Below are 16,261 nucleotides of genomic sequence, written 5' to 3' on the forward strand. Positions count from 1 at the left end.
GCCTTAATATCGCAAAGGTATGATTGAAAATTTGAAATAAAAAAAAATAGACTTAGAAGTATTTTCTTTATTGCCAACATTTTAAGTAAAAAGTACAATTAGAAGTACAATATTAAACTGAGAATAATGAGATCTAATATTCTGCTGCAGCAGCAACAAGAATAAAGAATGAAAATTACAAACAGAAAGTGTCAAGTAGCAAAAAACATTAATTTTATACCATAAATTCATGATTTGTTGTATCAAGACAAATTCTCGAATTCATGAACAAAAGTCCGATTTATAATTCATGTAACTTTTTTCTGGTCCCTTACATTAGAACACATTTAAAAATGAACAGAAAGTGCTAATTAAATAAAAAAAAAATGGAAAATATGAAACACCAACAAAAATATACATACCTGATTAATGTCTTAAGATTAGTTTAGCTCCCTCTTTGCATTTCAACCAAGTCACTTTCATAACTTTTTATACCTATGAAAGGAAAGAAAAAAATTTTTTTAATTCAACATGCAGTATTGTTAAAGAAATGTAAAACACATACACATCAGAACATAAATAATAATTTTTAAAAATTCAGAGACTTGAAAATTTACACATCAAATCCCATTCCAGTTTTTCGAAATACAGATTAATTATTAAGTTTATCAGAGAGAAAGCAGATTTCATTCTGCATTAACATTAGTATGTAACAGAGATTTTAGATATAATTAAATTTCAAATGTAATAACAACTGATCATACTTTTCTTGATAGGCCAAAGTAATAAACTTTACATTTTCAAATACCTTAGATCCTAAAAAAGCAATATTTTCAATTTCTAATTCTATAAAACGGTTGAGAAAAGTATATATTGGAATGAGAAACATAATCAGACTTAATAACACTTAGAAATTTTCCAATATTTGAAATTAAAAGAAATAGTCTTAGAAGTATTTTCTTTGATACAAATATTTTAAGTGAACGGTACAACTAGAAGTAAAATATCAAAATGAGAATAATGAGATCGAATATTCTGTTGCAGCTGCAACAAGAATAAAGAATGAAAAATACAAATAGAAAGTGTCAAGAAGCAAAAAACATTGATTATATGCCTTAAATTCATGATTTGTTGTATCAAGACACATTTCTCCAATTCAAGGTCAAAGGACCAATTTATAATTCATGTTACTTTTTATCATCCCTTACATTAGAACACATTTAAATATGAACACAAAGTGGTAATTCAATAAAAAAACCTTGAAAATATGAAAGACAAACAAAAATATACACACCTCATTCATGTCTTAAGATTAGTTTGCATTTCAAACAAGTCCCTTTCATACCTTTTTATACCTATGAAAGAAAAGAAAAAAATGTTTAAATTCAACATGCAGTATTGTTAAAGAAATGTAAAACACATACACATCAGGACATAAATAATTATTTTTAAAAATTCAGAGACTTAAAAATTTACACATCAAATCCCATTCGCAGTTTTTCGAAATACAGATTAATTATTAAGTTTATCAGAGAGAAAGCAGATTTCATTCTGCATTCACATTAGTATGTAACAGAGATTTTAGATATAATTAAAATTCAAATGTAATAACAACTGAACATACTTTTCTTGATATGCCAAAAAATTAAGCTTTACATTTTCAAATACCTTATCTGCTAAAAAAGCAATATTTTCAGTTTTTAATTTTATAAGAAGGTTCAGAAAAGAATATAGTGGAATGAGAAACATAGTCAGTCTTACTAACACAAAGAAATGCTCCAATATTTGAAATCAAAAGATATAGAATACAAACATTTTAAGTGAACAGTACAATTATAAGTTAAATATTAAACTGAGAATAATGAGATCTAATATTCTGTTGCAGCTGCAACAAGAATAAAGAATGAAAAATACAGTTAGAAAGTGTCAAGAAGCAAAAAACATTGATTATATGCCATAAATTCATGATTTGTTGTATCAAGACACATTTCTCCAATTCAAGGTCAAAGGACCAATTTATAATTCATGTTACTTTTTATCATCCCTTACATTAGAATACATTTAAATATGAACACAAAGTGGTAATTCAATAAAAAAACCTTGATAATATGAAAGACAAACAAAAATATACACACCTCATTCATGTCTTAAGATTAGTTTGCATTTCAACCAAGTCCCTTTCATAACTTTTTATACCTATGAAAGGAAAGAAAAAAATGTTTAAATTCAACATGCAGTATTGTTAAAGAAATGTAAAACACATACACATCAGGACATAAATAATTATTTTTAAAAATTCAGTGACTTAATAATTTACACATCAAATCCCATTCTCAGTTTTTCGAAATACAGATTAATTATTAAGTTTATCAGAGAGAAAGCAGATTTCCTTCTGCATTGACATTAGTATGTAACAGAGATTTTAGATATAATTAAAATTCAAATGTAATAACAACTGAACATACTTTTCTTGATATGCCAAAAAATTAAGCTTTACATTTTCAAATACCTTATATCCTAAAAAAGCAATATTTTCAGTTTTTAATTTTATAAGAAGGTTCAGAAAAGAATATAGTGGAATGAGAAACATAGTCAGTCTTACTAACACACAGAAATGCTCCAATATTTGAAATCAAAAGATATAGAATACAAACATTTTAAGTGAACAGTACAATTAGAAGTTAAATATTAAACTGAGAATAATGAGATCTAATATTCTGTTGCAGCTGCAACAAGAATAAAGAATGAAAAATACAGTTAGAAAGTGTCAAGAAGCAAAAAACATTGATTATATGCCATAAATTCATGATTTGTTGTATCAAGACACATTTCTCCAATTCAAGGTCAAAGGACCAATTTATAATTCATGTTACTTTTTATCATCCCTTACATTAGAACACATTTAAATATGAACACAAAGTGGTAATTCAATAAAAAAACCTTGAAAATATGAAAGACAAACAAAAATATACACACCTCATTCATGTCTTAAGATTAGTTTGCATTTCAACCAAGTCCCTTTCATAACTTTTTATACCTATGAAAGGAAAGAAAAAAATGTTTAAATTCAACATGCAGTATTGTTAAAGAAATGTAAAACACATACACATCAGGACATAAATAATTATTTTTAAAAATTCAGAGACTTGAAAATTTACACATCAAATCCCATTCTCAGTTTTTCGAAATACAGATTAATTATTAAGTTTATCAGAGAGAAAGCAGATTTCATTCTGCATTGACATTAGTATGTAAGAGAGATTTTAGATATAATTAAAATTCAAATGTAATAACAACTGAACATACTTTTCTTGATATGCCAAAAAATTAAGCTTTACATTTTCAAATACCTTATATGCTAAAAAAGCAATATTTTCAGTTTTTAATTTTATAAGAAGGTTCAGAAAAGAATATAGTGGAATGAGAAACTTAGTCAGTCTTACTAACACACAGAAATGCTCCAATATTTGAAATCAAAAGATATAGAATACAAACATTTTAAGTGAACAGTACAATTAGAAGTTAAATATTAAACTGAGAATAATGAGATCTAATCTTCTGTTGCAGCTGCAACAAGAATAAAGAATGAAAAATACAATTAGAAAGTGTCAAGAAGCAAAAAACATTGATTATATGCCTTAAGTTCATGATTGGTTGTATCAAGACACATTTCTCCAATTCAAGGTCAAAGGACCAATTTATAATTCATGTTACTTTTTATCATCCCTTACATTAGAACACATTTAAATATGAACACAAAGTGGTAATTCAATAAAAAAACCTTGAAAATATGAAAGACAAACAAAAATATACACACCTCATTCATGTCTTAAGATTAGTTTGCATTTCAACCAAGTCCCTTTCATAACTTTTTATACCTATGAAAGGAAAGAAAAAAATGTTTAAATTCAACATGCAGTATTGTTAAAGAAATGTAAAACACATACACATCAGGACATAAATAATTATTTTTAAAAATTCTGTGACTTAATAATTTACACATCAAATCCCATTCTCAGTTTTTCGAAATACAGATTAATTATTAAGTTTATCAGAGAGAAAGCAGATTTCATTCTGCATTGACATTAGTATGTAACAGAGATTTTAGATATAATTAAAATTCAAATGTAATAACAACTGAAAATACTTTTCTTGATATGCCAAAAAATTAAGCTTTACATTTTCAAATACCTTATATGCTAAAAAAGCAATATTTTCAGTTTTTAATTTTATAAGAAGGTTCAGAAAAGAATATAGTGGAATGAGAAACATAGTCAGTCTTACTAACACAAAAAAATGCTCCAATATTTGAAATCAAAAGATATAGAATACAAACATTTTAAGTGAACAGTACAATTATAAGTTAAATATTAAACTGAGAATAATGAGATCTAATATTCTGTTGCAGCTGCAACAAGAATAAAGAATGAAAAATACAGTTAGAAAGTGTCAAGAAGCAAAAAACATTGATTATATGCCATAAATTCATGATTTGTTGTATCAAGACACATTTCTCCAATTCAAGGTCAAAGGACCAATTTATAATTCATGTTACTTTTTATCATCCCTTACATTAGAATACATTTAAATATGAACACAAAGTGGTAATTCAATAAAAAAACCTTGAAAATATGAAAGACAAACAAAAATATACACACCTCATTCATGTCTTAAGATTAGTTTGCATTTCAACCAAGTCCCTTTCATAACTTTTTATACCTATGAAAGGAAAGAAAAAAATGTTTAAATTCAACATGCAGTATTGTTAAAGAAATGTAAAACACATACACATCAGGACATAAATAATTATTTTTAAAAATTCAGTGACTTAATAATTTACACATCAAATCCCATTCTCAGTTTTTCGAAATACAGATTAATTATTAAGTTTATCAGAGAGAAAGCAGATTTCATTCTGCATTGACAGTAGTATGTAAGAGAGATTTTAGATATAATTAAAATTCAAATGTAATAACAACTGAACATACTTTTCTTGATATGCCAAAAAATTAAGCTTTACATTTTCAAATACCTTATATGCTAAAAAAGCAATATTTTCAGTTTTTAATTTTATAAGAAGGTTCAGAAAAGAATATAGTGGAATGAGAAACTTAGTCAGTCTTACTAAAACACAGAAATGCTCCAATATTTGAAATCAAAAGATATAGAATACAAACATTTTAAGTGAACAGTACAATTAGAAGTTAAATATTAAACTGAGAATAATGAGATCTAATCTTCTGTTGCAGCTGCAACAAGAATAAAGAATGAAAAATACAATTAGAAAGTGTCAAGAAGCAAAAAACATTGATTATATGCCTTAAGTTCATGATTGGTTGTATCAAGACACATTTCTCCAATTCAAGGTCAAAGGACCAATTTATAATTCATGTTACTTTTTATCATCCCTTACATTAGAACACATTTAAATATGAACACAAAGTGGTAATTCAATAAAAAAACCTTGAAAATATGAAAGACAAACAAAAATATACACACCTCATTCATGTCTTAAGATTAGTTTGCATTTCAACCAAGTCCCTTTCATAACTTTTTATACCTATGAAAGGAAAGAAAAAAATGTTTAAATTCAACATGCAGTATTGTTAAAGAAATGTAAAACACATACACATCAGGACATAAATAATTATTTTTAAAAATTCTGTGACTTAATAATTTACACATCAAATCCCATTCTCAGTTTTTCGAAATACAGATTAATTATTAAGTTTATCAGAGAGAAAGCAGATTTCATTCTGCATTGACATTAGTATGTAACAGAGATTTTAGATATAATTAAAATTCAAATGTAATAACAACTGAACATACTTTTCTTGATATGCCAAAAAATTAAGCTTTACATTTTCAAATACCTTATATCCTAAAAAAGCAATATTTTCAGTTTTTAATTTTATAAGAAGGTTCAGAAAAGAATATAGTGGAATGAGAAACATAGTCAGTCTTACTAACACACAGAAATGCTCCAATATTTGAAATCAAAAGATATAGAATACAAACATTTTAAGTGAACAGTACAATTAGAAGTTAAATATTAAACTGAGAATAATGAGATCTAATATTCTGTTGCAGCTGCAACAAGAATAAAGAATGAAAAATACAGTTAGAAAGTGTCAAGAAGCAAAAAACATTGATTATATGCCATAAATTCATGATTTGTTGTATCAAGACACATTTCTCCAATTCAAGGTCAAAGGACCAATTTATAATTCATGTTACTTTTTATCATCCCTTACATTAGAACACATTTAAATATGAACACAAAGTGGTAATTCAATAAAAAAACCTTGAAAATATGAAAGACAAACAAAAATATACACACCTCATTCATGTCTTAAGATTAGTTTGCATTTCAACCAAGTCCCTTTCATAACTTTTTATACCTATGAAAGGAAAGAAAAAAATGTTTAAATTCAACATGCAGTATTGTTAAAGAAATGTAAAACACATACACATCAGGACATAAATAATTATTTTTAAAAATTCAGAGACTTGAAAATTTACACATCAAATCCCATTCTCAGTTTTTCGAAATACAGATTAATTATTAAGTTTATCAGAGAGAAAGCAGATTTCATTCTGCATTGACATTAGTATGTAAGAGAGATTTTAGATATAATTAAAATTCAAATGTAATAACAACTGAACATACTTTTCTTGATATGCCAAAAAATTAAGCTTTACATTTTCAAATACCTTATATGCTAAAAAAGCAATATTTTCAGTTTTTAATTTTATAAGAAGGTTCAGAAAAGAATATAGTGGAATGAGAAACTTAGTCAGTCTTACTAACACACAGAAATGCTCCAATATTTGAAATCAAAAGATATAGAATACAAACATTTTAAGTGAACAGTACAATTAGAAGTTAAATATTAAACTGAGAATAATGAGATCTAATCTTCTGTTGCAGCTGCAACAAGAATAAAGAATGAAAAATACAATTAGAAAGTGTCAAGAAGCAAAAAACATTGATTATATGCCTTAAGTTCATGATTGGTTGTATCAAGACACATTTCTCCAATTCAAGGTCAAAGGACCAATTTATAATTCATGTTACTTTTTATCATCCCTTACATTAGAACACATTTAAATATGAACACAAAGTGGTAATTCAATAAAAAAACCTTGAAAATATGAAAGACAAACAAAAATATACACACCTCATTCATGTCTTAAGATTAGTTTGCATTTCAACCAAGTCCCTTTCATAACTTTTTATACCTATGAAAGGAAAGAAAAAAATGTTTAAATTCAACATGCAGTATTGTTAAAGAAATGTAAAACACATACACATCAGGACATAAATAATTATTTTTAAAAATTCTGTGACTTAATAATTTACACATCAAATCCCATTCTCAGTTTTTCGAAATACAGATTAATTATTAAGTTTATCAGAGAGAAAGCAGATTTCATTCTGCATTGACATTAGTATGTAACAGAGATTTTAGATATAATTAAAATTCAAATGTAATAACAACTGAAAATACTTTTCTTGATATGCCAAAAAATTAAGCTTTACATTTTCAAATACCTTATATGCTAAAAAAGCAATATTTTCAGTTTTTAATTTTATAAGAAGGTTCAGAAAAGAATATAGTGGAATGAGAAACATAGTCAGTCTTACTAACACAAAAAAATGCTCCAATATTTGAAATCAAAAGATATAGAATACAAACATTTTAAGTGAACAGTACAATTATAAGTTAAATATTAAACTGAGAATAATGAGATCTAATATTCTGTTGCAGCTGCAACAAGAATAAAGAATGAAAAATACAGTTAGAAAGTGTCAAGAAGCAAAAAACATTGATTATATGCCATAAATTCATGATTTGTTGTATCAAGACACATTTCTCCAATTCAAGGTCAAAGGACCAATTTATAATTCATGTTACTTTTTATCATCCCTTACATTAGAATACATTTAAATATGAACACAAAGTGGTAATTCAATAAAAAAACCTTGAAAATATGAAAGACAAACAAAAATATACACACCTCATTCATGTCTTAAGATTAGTTTGCATTTCAACCAAGTCCCTTTCATAACTTTTTATACCTATGAAAGGAAAGAAAAAAATGTTTAAATTCAACATGCAGTATTGTTAAAGAAATGTAAAACACATACACATCAGGACATAAATAATTATTTTTAAAAATTCAGTGACTTAATAATTTACACATCAAATCCCATTCTCAGTTTTTCGAAATACAGATTAATTATTAAGTTTATCAGAGAGAAAGCAGATTTCATTCTGCATTGACAGTAGTATGTAAGAGAGATTTTAGATATAATTAAAATTCAAATGTAATAACAACTGAACATACTTTTCTTGATATGCCAAAAAATTAAGCTTTACATTTTCAAATACCTTATATGCTAAAAAAGCAATATTTTCAGTTTTTAATTTTATAAGAAGGTTCAGAAAAGAATATAGTGGAATGAGAAACTTAGTCAGTCTTACTAAAACACAGAAATGCTCCAATATTTGAAATCAAAAGATATAGAATACAAACATTTTAAGTGAACAGTACAATTAGAAGTTAAATATTAAACTGAGAATAATGAGATCTAATCTTCTGTTGCAGCTGCAACAAGAATAAAGAATGAAAAATACAATTAGAAAGTGTCAAGAAGCAAAAAACATTGATTATATGCCTTAAGTTCATGATTGGTTGTATCAAGACACATTTCTCCAATTCAAGGTCAAAGGACCAATTTATAATTCATGTTACTTTTTATCATCCCTTACATTAGAACACATTTAAATATGAACACAAAGTGGTAATTCAATAAAAAAACCTTGAAAATATGAAAGACAAACAAAAATATACACACCTCATTCATGTCTTAAGATTAGTTTGCATTTCAACCAAGTCCCTTTCATAACTTTTTATACCTATGAAAGGAAAGAAAAAAATGTTTAAATTCAACATGCAGTATTGTTAAAGAAATGTAAAACACATACACATCAGGACATAAATAATTATTTTTAAAAATTCTGTGACTTAATAATTTACACATCAAATCCCATTCTCAGTTTTTCGAAATACAGATTAATTATTAAGTTTATCAGAGAGAAAGCAGATTTCATTCTGCATTGACATTAGTATGTAACAGAGATTTTAGATATAATTAAAATTCAAATGTAATAACAACTGAACATACTTTTCTTGATATGCCAAAAAATTAAGCTTTACATTTTCAAATACCTAATATGCTAAAAAAGCAATATTTTCAGTTTTTAATTTTATAAGAAGGTTCAGAAAAGAATATAGTGGAATGAGAAACATAGTCAGTCTTACTAACACACAGAAATGCTCAAATATTTGAAATCAAAAGATATAGAATACAAACATTTTAAGTGAACAGTACAATTAGAAGTTAAATATTAAACTGAGAATAATGAGATCTAATATTCTGTTGCAGCTGCAACAAGAATAAAGAATGAAAAATACAGTTAGAAAGTGTCAAGAAGCAAAAAACATTGATTATATGCCATAAATTCATGATTTGTTGCATCAAGACACATTTCTCCAATTCAAGGTCAAAGGACCAATTTATAATTCATGTTACTTTTTATCATCCCTTACATTAGAATACATTTAAATATGAACACAAAGTGGTAATTCAATAAAAAAACCTTGAAAATATGAAAGACAAACAAAAATATACACACCTCATTCATGTCTTAAGATTAGTTTGCATTTCAACCAAGTCCCTTTCATAACTTTTTATACCTATGAAAGGAAAGAAAAAAATGTTTAAATTCAACATGCAGTATTGTTAAAGAAATGTAAAACACATACACATCAGGACATAAATAATTATTTTTAAAAATTCTGTGACTTAATAATTTACACATCAAATCCCATTCTCAGTTTTTCGAAATACAGATTAATTATTAAGTTTATCAGAGAGAAAGCAGATTTCATTCTGCATTGACATTAGTATGTAACAGAGATTTTAGATATAATTAAAATTCAAATGTAATAACAACTGAAAATACTTTTCTTGATATGCCAAAAAATTAAGCTTTACATTTTCAAATACCTTATATGCTAAAAAAGCAATATTTTCAGTTTTTAATTTTATAAGAAGGTTCAGAAAAGAATATAGTGGAATGAGAAACATAGTCAGTCTTACTAACACAAAGAAATGCTCCAATATTTGAAATCAAAAGATATAGAATACAAACATTTTAAGTGAACAGTACAATTAGAAGTTAAATATTAAACTGAGAATAATGAGATCTAATATTCTGTTGCAGCTGCAACAAGAATAAAGAATGAAAAATACAAATAGAAAGTGTCAAGAAGCAAAAAACATTGATTTTATGCCATAAATTCATGATTTGTTGTATCAAAACACATTTCTCCAATTCAAGGTCAAAGGACCAATTTATAATTCATGTTACTTTTTATCATCCATTACATTAGAACACATTTAAATATGAACACAAAGTGGTAATTCAATAAAAAAACTTGAAAATATGAAAGACAAACAAAAATATACACACCTCATTCATGTCTTAAGATTAGTTTGCATTTCAACCAAGTCCCTTTCATAACTTTTTATACCTATGAAAGGAAAGAAAAAAATGTTTAAATTCAACATGCAGTATTGTTAAAGAAATGTAAAACACATACACATCAGGACATAAATAATTATTTTTAAAAATTCAGTGACTTAATAATTTACACATCAAATCCCATTCTCAGTTTTTCGAAATACAGATTAATTATTAAGTTTATCAGAGAGAAAGCAGATTTCATTCTGCATTGACATTAGTATGTAACAGAGATTTTAGATATAATTAAAATTCAAATGTAATAACAACTGAACATACTTTTCTTGATATGCCAAAAAATTAAGCTTTACATTTTCAAATACCTTATATGCTAAAAAAGCAATATTTTCAGTTTTTAATTTTATAAAAAGGTTCAGAAAAGAATATAGTGGAATGAGAAACATAGTCAGTCTTACTAACACACAGAAATGCTCCAACATTTGAAATAAAAAGATATAGAATACAAACACTTTAAGTGAATAGTACAATTAGAAATTAAATATTAAACTGAGAATAATGAGATCTAATATTCTGTTGCAGCTGCAACAAGAATAAAGAATGAAAAATACAGTTAGAAAGTGTCAAGAAGCAAAAAACATTGATTATATGCCATAAATTCATGATTTGTTGTATCAGGACACATTTCTCCAATTCAAGGTCAAAGGACCAATTTATAATTCATGTTACTTTTTATCATCCCTTACATTAGAACACATTTAAATATGAACACAAAGTGGTAATTCAATAAAAAAACCTTGAAAATATGAAAGACAAACAAAAATATACACACCTCATTCATGTCTTAAGATTAGTTTGCATTTCAACCAAGTCCCTTTCATAACTTTTTATACCTATGAAAGGAAAGAAAAAAATGTTTAAATTCAACATGCAGTATTGTTAAAGAAATGTAAAACACATACACATCAGGACATAAATAATTATTTTTAAAAATTCAGAGACTTGAAAATTTACACATCAAATCCCATTCTCAGTTTTTCGAAATACAGATTAATTATTAAGTTTATCAGAGAGAAAGCAGATTTCATTCTGCATTGACATTAGTATGTAACAGAGATTTTAGATATAATTAAAATTCAAATGTAATCACAACTGAACATACTTTTCTTGATATGCCAAAAAATTAAGCTTTACATTTTCAAATACCTTATATGCTAAAAAAGCAATATTTTCAGTTTTTAATTTTATAAGAAGGTTCAGAAAAGAATATAGTGGAATGAGAAACTTAGTCAGTCTTACTAACACACAGAAATGCTCCAATATTTGAAATCAAAAGATATAGAATACAAACATTTTAAGTGAACAGTACAATTAGAAGTTAAATATTAAACTGAGAATAATGAGATCTAATATTCTGTTGCAGCTGCAACAAGAATAAAGAATGAAAAATACAATTAGAAAATGTCAAGAAGCATAAAACATTGATTATATGCCATAAATTCATGATTTGTTGTATCAAGACACATTTCTCCAATTCAAGGTCAAAGGACCAATTTATAATTCATGTTACTTTTTATCATCCCTTACATTAGAACACATTTAAATATAAACACAAAGTGGTAATTCAATAAAAAAACCTTGAAAATATGAAAGACAAACAAAAATATACACACCTCATTCATGTCTTAAGATTAGTTTGCATTTCAACCAAGTCCCTTTCATAACTTTTTATACCTATGAAAGGAAAGAAAAAAATGTTTAAATTCAACATGCAGTATTGTTAAAGAAATGTAAAACACATACACATCAGGACATAAATAATTATTTTTAAAAATTCAGAGACTTGAAAATTTACACATCAAATCCCATTCTCAGTTTTTCGAAATACAGATTAATTATTAAGTTTATCAGAGAGAAAGCAGATTTCATTCTGCATTGACATTAGTATGTAACAGAGATTTTAGATATAATTAAAATTCAAATGTAATAATAACTGAAAATACTTTTCTTGATATGCCAAAAAATTAAGCTTTACATTTTCAAATACTTTATATGCTAAAAAAAGCAATATTTTCAGTTTTTAATTTTATAAGAAGGTTCGGAAAAGAATATAGTGGAATGAGAAACTTAGTCAGTCTTACTAACACACAGAACTGCTTCAATATTTGAAATCAAAAGATATAGAATACAAACATTTTAAGTGAACAGTACAATTAGAAGTTAAATATTAAACTGAGAATAATGAGATCTAATATTCTGTTGCAGCTGCAACAAGAATAAAGAATGAAAAATACAATTAGAAAGTGTCAAGAAGCAAAAAACATTGATTATATGCCTTAAGTTCATGATTGGTTGTATCAAGACACATTTCTCCAATTCAAGGTCAAAGGACCAATTTATAATTAATGTTACTTTTTATCATCCCTTACATTAGAACACATTTAAATATGAACACAAAGTGGTAATTCAATAAAAAAACCTTGAAAATATGAAAGACAAACAAAAATATACACACCTCATTCATGTCTTAAGATTAGTTTGCATTTCAACCAAGTCCCTTTCATAACTTTTTATACCTATGAAAGGAAAGAAAAAAATGTTTAAATTCAACATGCAGTATTGTTAAAGAAATGTAAAACACATACACATCAGGACATAAATAATTATTTTTAAAAATTCAGAGACTTGAAAATTTACACATCAAATCCCATTCTCAGTTTTTCGAAATACAGATTAATTATTAAGTTTATCAGAGAGAAAGCAGATTTCATTCTGCATTGACATTAGTATGTAAGAGAGATTTTAGATATAATTAAAATTCAAATGTAATAACAACTGAACATACTTTTCTTGATATGCCAAAAAATTAAGCTTTACATTTTCAAATACCTTATATGCTAAAAAAGCAATATTTTCAGTTTTTAATTTTATAAGAAGGTTCAGAAAAGAATATAGTGGAATGAGAAACTTAGTCAGTCTTACTAACACACAGAAATGCTCCAATATTTGAAATCAAAAGATATAGAATACAAACATTTTAAGTGAACAGTACAATTAGAAGTTAAATATTAAACTGAGAATAATGAGATCTAATCTTCTGTTGCAGCTGCAACAAGAATAAAGAATGAAAAATACAATTAGAAAGTGTCAAGAAGCAAAAAACATTGATTATATGCCTTAAGTTCATGATTGGTTGTATCAAGACACATTTCTCCAATTCAAGGTCAAAGGACCAATTTATAATTCATGTTACTTTTTATCATCCCTTACATTAGAACACATTTAAATATGAACACAAAGTGGTAATTCAATAAAAAAACCTTGAAAATATGAAAGACAAACAAAAATATACACACCTCATTCATGTCTTAAGATTAGTTTGCATTTCAACCAAGTCCCTTTCATAACTTTTTATACCTATGAAAGGAAAGAAAAAAATGTTTAAATTCAACATGCAGTATTGTTAAAGAAATGTAAAACACATACACATCAGGACATGAATAATTATTTTTAAAAATTCAGTGACTTAATAATTTACACATCAAATCCCATTCTCAGTTTTTCGAAATACAGATTAATTATTAAGTTTATCAGAGAGAAAGCAGATTTCATTCTGCATTGACATTAGTATGTAACAGAGATTTTAGATATAATTAAAATTCAAATGTAATAACAACTGAAAATACTTTTCTTGATATGCCAAAAAATTAAGCTTTACATTTTCAAATACTTTATATGCTAAAAAAAGCAATATTTTCAGTTTTTAATTTTATAAGAAGGTTCAGAAAAGAATATAGTGGAATGAGAAACATAGTCAGTCTTACTAACACACAGAACTGCTTCAATATTAGAAAACAAAAGATATAGAATACAAACATTTTAAGTGAACAGTACAATTAGAAGTTAAATATTAAACTGAGAATAATGAGATCTAATATTCTGTTGCAGCTGCAACAAGAATAAAGAATGAAAAATACAATTAGAAAGTGTCAAGAAGCAAAAAACATTGATTATATGCCTTAAGTTCATGATTGGTTGTATCAAGACACATTTCTCCAATTCAAGGTCAAAGGACCAATTTATAATTAATGTTACTTTTTATCATCCCTTACATTAGAACACATTTAAATATGAACACAAAGTGGTAATTCAATAAAAAAACCTTGAAAATATGAAAGACAAACAAAAATATACACACCTCATTCATGTCTTAAGATTAGTTTGCATTTCAACCAAGTCCCTTTCATAACTTTTTATACCTATGAAAGGAAAGAAAAAAATGTTTAAATTCAACATGCAGTATTGTTAAAGAAATGTAAAACACATACACATCAGGACATAAATAATTATTTTTAAAAATTCAGAGACTTGAAAATTTACACATCAAATCCCATTCTCAGTTTTTCGAAATACAGATTAATTATTAAGTTTATCAGAGAGAAAGCAGATTTCATTCTGCATTGACATTAGTATGTAAGAGAGATTTTAGATATAATTAAAATTCAAATGTAATAACAACTGAACATACTTTTCTTGATATGCCAAAAAATTAAGCTTTACATTTTCAAATACCTTATATGCTAAAAAAGCAATATTTTCAGTTTTTAATTTTATAAGAAGGTTCAGAAAAGAATATAGTGGAATGAGAAACTTAGTCAGTCTTACTAACACACAGAAATGCTCCAATATTTGAAATCAAAAGATATAGAATACAAACATTTTAAGTGAACAGTACAATTAGAAGTTAAATATTAAACTGAGAATAATGAGATCTAATCTTCTGTTGCAGCTGCAACAAGAATAAAGAATGAAAAATACAATTAGAAAGTGTCAAGAAGCAAAAAACATTGATTATATGCCTTAAGTTCATGATTGGTTGTATCAAGACACATTTCTCCAATTCAAGGTCAAAGGACCAATTTATAATTCATGTTACTTTTTATCATCCCTTACATTAGAACACATTTAAATATGAACACAAAGTGGTAATTCAATAAAAAAACCTTGAAAATATGAAAGACAAACAAAAATATACACACCTCATTCATGTCTTAAGATTAGTTTGCATTTCAACCAAGTCCCTTTCATAACTTTTTATACCTATGAAAGGAAAGAAAAAAATGTTTAAATTCAACATGCAGTATTGTTAAAGAAATGTAAAACACATACACATCAGGACATGAATAATTATTTTTAAAAATTCAGTGACTTAATAATTTACACATCAAATCCCATTCTCAGTTTTTCGAAATACAGATTAATTATTAAGTTTATCAGAGAGAAAGCAGATTTCATTCTGCATTGACATTAGTATGTAACAGAGATTTTAGATATAATTAAAATTCAAATGTAATAACAACTGAAAATACTTTTCTTGATATGCCAAAAAATTAAGCTTTACATTTTCAAATACTTTATATGCTAAAAAAAGCAATATTTTCAGTTTTTAATTTTATAAGAAGGTTCAGAAAAGAATATAGTGGAATGAGAAACATAGTCAGTCTTACTAACACACAGAACTGCTTCAATATTAGAAAACAAAAGATATAGAATACAAACATTTTAAGTGAACAGTACAATTAGAAGTTAAATATTAAACTGAGAATAATGAGATCTAATATTCTGTTGCAGCTGCAACAAGAATAAAGAATGAAAAATACAATTAGAAAGTGTCAAGAAGCAAAAAACATTGATTATATGCCTTAAGTTCATGATTGGTTGTATCAAGA

General features: G+C 26.0%; 1 long non-coding RNA gene across 2 annotated transcripts in view; it reads right to left on the reverse strand.

Moving 5' to 3' along the window:
* Positions 1–286: 286 nt before the first annotated feature.
* The window catches only part of LOC129960201 (uncharacterized), a 238,511-nt gene continuing 222,536 nt past the window's right edge, over positions 287–16,261 (reverse strand). For both annotated transcript variants that reach the window (XR_008783555.1, XR_008783556.1), the window contains exon 3: positions 287–474. This is a non-coding gene — a long non-coding RNA (uncharacterized LOC129960201). The remainder of the gene's footprint in view (positions 475–16,261) is intronic.

This window comes from Argiope bruennichi, chromosome X2 (genome assembly GCF_947563725.1).
Source record: "Argiope bruennichi chromosome X2, qqArgBrue1.1, whole genome shotgun sequence".
Lineage (NCBI taxonomy): Eukaryota > Metazoa > Arthropoda > Arachnida > Araneae > Araneidae > Argiope > Argiope bruennichi.